Genomic DNA, 6,849 nt, shown 5'->3' on the forward strand with positions numbered 1-6,849 from the left:
AAGAACACCAAAGATCGAACAAAAGGGAATATTAGGGAATTGAGTCTGTGTGTATGCTGAGGAGTTTAGTATTATTAGCATATAAGTTAATAGGGAGCCAGTGAAAACTTAACGGAGGGACATGATCATATTTTTTTAACACTTTGGGCACTTTTTGTGAACATTGCATAGTAGTAGAATGAGGCGGGGTGTGGTGAGCACAAGTGAGGAAAGAAGAAGGTCTCAACTGGGATAATGGCACTGAAAGTAGAGAGAGTGGGGTGGATCCTGAGAAAAGAAGGTAGAACCGGAGGGGACTGGGGGCTCCCAAGAGATGTGGGTGCTGGGGGAAAGAAACAAGTCAAAGACATTTCCCAAGCTTTCAGCTCTACAGACCTGGACAAAGCCTACTCCACAGCCCATCACTATCTGTATTTTGGAGAAGGAAATTGAGGGGAGTTTTGATCAAGCTGACACAGTACATCAGTAGCCATTTTGACCTGGAATCAAGGAATCCTTATAGCTGAGCTAGGGCTCTCTCCTGTCCCAGCACATGTTCAGGTTTGGATGGAAAGAGCATTCCATATAACAAAAGGGTGGCATTGGATTGATTGATCATAAACAGTCCTTCCAGCACTTGCACATTCTGGGAGCCAATCAGATGAGTGTTGGTGGTACCAAACTTCATTCTGAAGAACAATGTCAGGGTCAGCGTTGGGCCAAGAACCAGTGAGTGTTCTAAAATCATCAAATGATCAGGTGCTGACCAATACATCCAGAGGCTAATGGTTTATTTTGTAACTTAAGAGGATCAGAATTGGCCTGGAAAATGACTGGTGTTTAGTGTAACAACAGCAAGATCCATGAGAGAGGTAAGAGTTCGAAATTCTCTGTATCGCAAATACTGTTTCTTAGGATTTTTACCTGAAAATATTTAAGATCTAAATTAGAATCCGCTCCTAGGAACTTTCCTGGGTGTCCAGTGGTTAAGACTTTGCCTTCCAATGCCCAGTGAACCATGGTAGCGGGTGGAGGAGTCAATCCCTGGTCAGGGAGCTAAGATCCTACATACCACTGGCTAAAACTCCAAAATAAGAAAAAAATATATATTGTAGCAAATTCAATAAAAGACTTTTAAAAAAAAAGAATCACAGCTCCCTGTATTGTCTGATACAGTCTAAGACACTTCTGACATCTGATTTCCTACCTCCACTGAATATGCAATAGAAATTTCCCCCAAATTAGGGGTCTTATCTCTCAACCTGTGAGGAGACAAGAATAGAAACCAGTATAAAAAATATTAAGGAGGACTTTGAATATTTATTTAACACTGATAAAAGTATACTTTTATCACTTTTATACTTTTGTTTCATAGTCCATTTTTAATACTAGGGAGAACATAAAATTCAAATTGCCAATTCCTCTGAAACAATATATCTGAACCGCTCTGAATTTGGATGGTTTCTCAAATTCTGAAAAAATTGAATTTTGCAGACCTTGTAGCATCATTTGTAACTTTTAATTTGATACTGCAAATTTGCAGAAAAATTATAAGACTAGTATGAAGAAATCCCATAATCCTTTACCAAATTCTTACTTTTGTCTATTTTTTATTTCATTCTTTCTCCATACACAAGACACTTCTTTCTGAAGATTTGTGCCCCTCTATCCTTAAGTAATCCAGTGTGTATTTCTTAAGAAGAACAAGGCCATTCAGTTATATAATTACGTGATAATCAAAATCAGGAAATTTAGTATTAATACAGCATAGTCCTTATTTAAATTTCAACAACTGCTCCAGTTATCTTTACAGTTTTTCCTCCAGAATTCAGTCCAGGATTACACGTTGTAGTTTGCTGTCTCATTTCTTAAGTCTCCTTTTGTCTGAAACAGTTCCTGAACCTTTCTTTTTTTTCCTATAACTTGGCAGTTTTTTAAGAGTATTGTATATTGTAGATAGTCCCTCCATTTGAGTTTGTCTAATATTTCCTTGGGCTTCCCAGGTTTTTCAGTGGTAAAGAACCCACCTGCCAATGAAGGAAATGTAAGAAATACAGGTTTGATACTTGGGTCAGAAAGATAACCTGGAGAAGAAAACGACAACCCACTTTAGTGTTCTAGCCTGGGAAATCCCATGGACACAGGAGCCTGGTGGCCTACAGTCCATGGGGTCACAAAAGAGTCAGACAGGACTTAGCAACTAAACAGCAACAATGATGTCTCCTTGCAATTAGATTAAAGTTTTGCATTTTAGGCAGAAATACCATTGAAGGGATACAGTTTCCTCAGGGTATAGTAATGGAAAAGGGGTATATGATATTGCTTTATCCCAAAATTGGTGAAGTTAGCTTTGCTCATTTGGTTAAGGTGGTAATTGCTTGTCTTCTCTTTTCCTTGGAATAGGAAGTAGGAAGCAAGGCACTTCTTATAAGATTTAGGTATTGTGAATTTCCTATGTAAATTCCAAAGTATTTATGTGATAGAAACTGAAAACTTTGATTCTAATATTCTGGAGCTACTCTCACCTATTTAAAAGTTTCCAGATTTTCTGGTTACAGATACTTCATTTACTAGAATTACTCAATGAGTTTACTTTTCATGTTCCTATTTTTATTGCTTCAAAGAGGCTACCTGTGGGTGACTTGCTTGCTGCAAATTAATTACCACAGTCTTGTACTAGTCCTTGATAGTATATTAAAAAGCAGAGACATTACTTTGCCGACCAAGGTCCGTCTAGTCAAGGCAATGGTTTTTCCCGTGGTCATGTATGGATGTGAGAGTTGGACTGTGAAGAAAGCTGATCGCCGAAGAATCGATGCTTTTGAACTGTGGTGTTGGAGAAGACTCTTGAGAGTCCCTTATACTGCAAGGAGATCCAACCAGTCCATTCTAAAGGAGATCAATCCTGGATGTTCATTGGAGGGACTGATGCTAAAGCTGAAACTCCAATACTTTGGCCACCTCATGAGACGAGTTGACTCACTGGAAAAGACTCTGATGCTGGGAAAGGTTGGGGGTGGGAGGAGAAGGGGACGACGGAGAATGAGATGGCTGGATGGCATCACCGACTCGATGGACATGAGTTTGAGTGAACTCCGGGAGTTGGTGATGGACAGGGAGGCCTGGCGTGCTGTGATTCATGGGGTCGCGGAGAGTCGGACACGACTGAGCGACTGAACTGAACTGTGTCTATTTCCCTGAGTACATTCTTCAAATGTCCTAAGGCTACGGTAAGATAAGCAACATCTTTATCTGTATAATAAGTGCTTTAATCCTTGCCCTTTTGCACAGTTGTGACTAACTCACCTGGTTCAGTGATGCAAGTCCTATTTCCTCAGACAATTCCTGGAAAAGCACCGGGCCTGATGTGACTACTTCACGGACTCCCAGCTGATGTATCTTAATCATCAGAGGATGGAATTTTCCTACTCATACATTTATTTCTCATCTAGTCCTCTTTTAGGAAGTGGCTTAAGCTCATACTTTTCTCAAAGGCTCCAGCAATGGACTCAGTGATTTTGTATGTAGAAGGGTATTCAGACCTTATCATCTGCATTGTACATGGGCATTAACCCATTTTTGGATTCTCAGTCATGTGTGGAATGCTTTCAATGCCTCCCATAAGAAACAAGGCATCATGTTATATCTTCTTGGAGTCAAGGAGACATAAGCTTTTCCACTTGAAATAGTTTGCAAATGGCTATTTTAACTCCATAAAGTGTCAGTCACCTTTGAGAAATAGCAGGTCACTAACTATTTTGCCTATAAATAGCATAATAGGAATCAAGCCCATAGGTTATCTTTTATGTAGCTAATCTCACGTGTTTTCTTTCACTGGGTTCAAGTGACAGTCACTCAGTTGTGTCCGACTCTTTGTGACCCCATGGTCTATACAGTTCATGGATTTCTCCAGGCCAGAATACTGGAGTGGGTAGCCTTTCCCTTCTCCAGGGGTTCTTCCCAACCCAGGGACCGAACCAAGGTCTCCTCAATTGCAGGCAGATTCTTTACCAGCTGAGCCACAAGGGAAGCCTGAGCTATTAACTCTACATGTATTTATATCTCTCACACAAAAAATACAAGTAAGCATTGTGTAGAGCTCTGTACCATCTATTTCATTTAATATTTTTGTCAACTTGGTTTTTAGGGTTAACTGATAGAATATTCAGTAAAACATCTATATTGGTAAAGGCTGTTTCACACATCTTTGGAATGACAGAATCTTCAGTTCAGTTCAGTTCAGTCACTCAGTCGTGTCTGACTCTTTGCGACCCCATGAATCACAGCATGCCAGGCCTCCCTGTCCATCACATGAACAGTATGAAAAGACAGAATCTTAGTTTCCTCATTATCCACTCAACAGTGATTTCTCTTTCAAAATAAACAGAAGAAAATGCATTTTAAAGAGCCTTCTGGAGTCTAGGTGAGTGAATCACTAAGAGACCACTGTCAAAAATATGGAAGTCCCAAGAAGATTGTTGGTTCCAAGCTAAAGATGAGTTCAGTTATAGACACAATGCATTTGAGATAGGCAGAACACCCGGCTGGAGAATTCCTAGCGGCATCTAAAGATGAAGGATTGAAGACAGGGCTAGAGATGTGCACAGTAGTTGAAGTCTTAAAAATAGACACACTCTAAGAAAGAATAGCAAAAGCAAAATAAGAACAATAGGTGGTCAGTGATTGCCACATTTAGGAAGCAGGAAGAATGGAAAAGAAGGGACAGACAGGGGAGGTCAGTGTCAAAAGAAGTCAGAGGAAAAGCTAATTCATGTAGAAAGGGATAGGCATCCAGCTTCATGTTAAAGAAAGGGATCAAGATGAATGAAAGCTATCACTGACAACTCCTGACAACTGAACTCTAAAATGCTTCCTAAGATCTTAAACATTTAAATAAATATTTTACTCATTTGTATGAGACATGACATTTCTACCTTCTGAACTGAAATACCTTGCTATCAATGATTAAGAATCACCTTGAACGAAGGCAGTAAAATCATCATCAGTAAGGGAACAAAAACAGTTCAGTTCAGTTCAGTTCAGTCGCTCAGTCGTGTCCAACTCTTTGCGACTCCATGAATCGCAGCACGCCAGGCCTCCCTGTCCATCACCAACTCCCGGAGTTCACTCAAACTCATGTCCATCGAGTCGGTGATGCCATCCAGCCATCTCATTCTCTGTCATTCCCCTTCTCCTCCTGCCCCCAATCCCTCCCAGCATCAGGGTTTTTTCCAATGAGTCAACTCTACGTATGAGGTGGCCAAAGTATTGGAGTTTCAGCTTCAACATCAGTCCTTCCAATGAACACCCAGGACTGACCTCCTTTAGGATGGACAGGTGGAATCTCCTTGCAGTCCAAGGGACTCTCAAGAGTCTTCTCCAACACCATAGTTCAAAAGCATCAATTCTTTGGCGATCAGCTTTCTTCATAGTCCAACTCTCACATCCATACATGACCACTGGAAAAACCATAGCCTTGACTAGATGGATCTTTGTTGGCAAAGTAATATCTCTGTTTTTTAATATGCTATCTAGGTTGGTCATAACTTTCCTTCCAAGGAGTAAGTGTCTTTTAATTTCATGGCTGCAATCAGCATCTGCAATGATTTTGGAGCCCCAAAAAATAAAGTCTGACACTGTTTCCCCATCTATTTGCCCTGAAATGATGGGACCAGATGCCATGATCTTAGTTTTCTGAATGTTAAACTTTAAGCCAACTTTTTCACTCTTCTCTTTCACTTTCATCAATAGGCTCTTTAGTTCCTCTTCACTTTCTGCCATAAGGGTGGTGTCATCTGCATATCTGAGGTTATTGATATTTCTCTCAGCAATCTTGATTCCAGCTTGTGCTTCTTCCAGCCCATCATTTCTCATGATGTACTCTGCATATAAGTTAAATAAGCAAGGTGACAATATACAGGCAAGAAAATAAAGGGCATCAAATAAGCAACTCAATAAAGTTCTTTTTTTTTTAAATGAAGTATATCGTTGGTTTATAATATTAGATTAATTAGCCCATTAATCTGGAGAAGGCAATGGCACCCCACTCCAGTACTCTTGCCTGGAAAATCCCATGGATGGAGGAGCCTGGTAGGCTGCAGTCCATGGGGTCGCTAAGATTTGGACACGACTGAGCAACTTCCCTTTCACTTTTCATTTTCATGCATCAGAGAAGGAAATGGCAACCCACTCCAGTGTTCTTGTCTGGAGAATCCCAGGGACGGGGGAGCCTGGTGGACTGCCGTTTATGGGGTCACACAGAGTCGGACACGACTGAAGTGACTTAGCAGCAGCACCAGCAGCAGCTGCCCATTAATCATAGATATGTCAGGAAATAGGCTACCATGACACTGTTACAGCTGCAGTAGGGAAACGTAGCTCAGGCTGTATTTTAATGTGTTTTGTGATAACTCAGATAAACATACTGATGATGCCAAAACTGTTAGGTCATCTGTGTGTGTGTGTGTTTAGCCCTCTGTTTTCCCCAGCACTCTCCTGTGTGTGTGTGTGTGTGTGTGTGTGTGTGTGTAAACTTCTGTTTTCCCCAGCAACCCCCTCCCTCTTCCAGTCCCACACATCAGCTGTGTTTTTCTTTTTCTCTCATTCTCTTCTTTATTTCTGGGGTTTAAATATTATTGACAAGGTTGACTGGACTGAGATCGTCATAGTGGATCCTGATGCCAGGGCAACACGCAAAAAAAACCCACCCAGATCACCGGCAAGGACTAAAACCTAAGGGTTACTGATTTGGCATTTTCCAGAGTCTGAAGTCCTAAGAATTTTTCCAGATGCTGCCTGAGGGCTTCTACTGCCTGAGCACAACCCTGCCCTGCCAGGCAGCTGCAGTCAGCACTTCGGGGTGAAACGACC

This window comes from Moschus berezovskii, chromosome 2 (assembly GCF_049115385.1).
Source record: "Moschus berezovskii isolate FMDL1 chromosome 2, NW_MosBer_1.0, whole genome shotgun sequence".
Taxonomy (NCBI): domain Eukaryota; kingdom Metazoa; phylum Chordata; class Mammalia; order Artiodactyla; family Moschidae; genus Moschus; species Moschus berezovskii.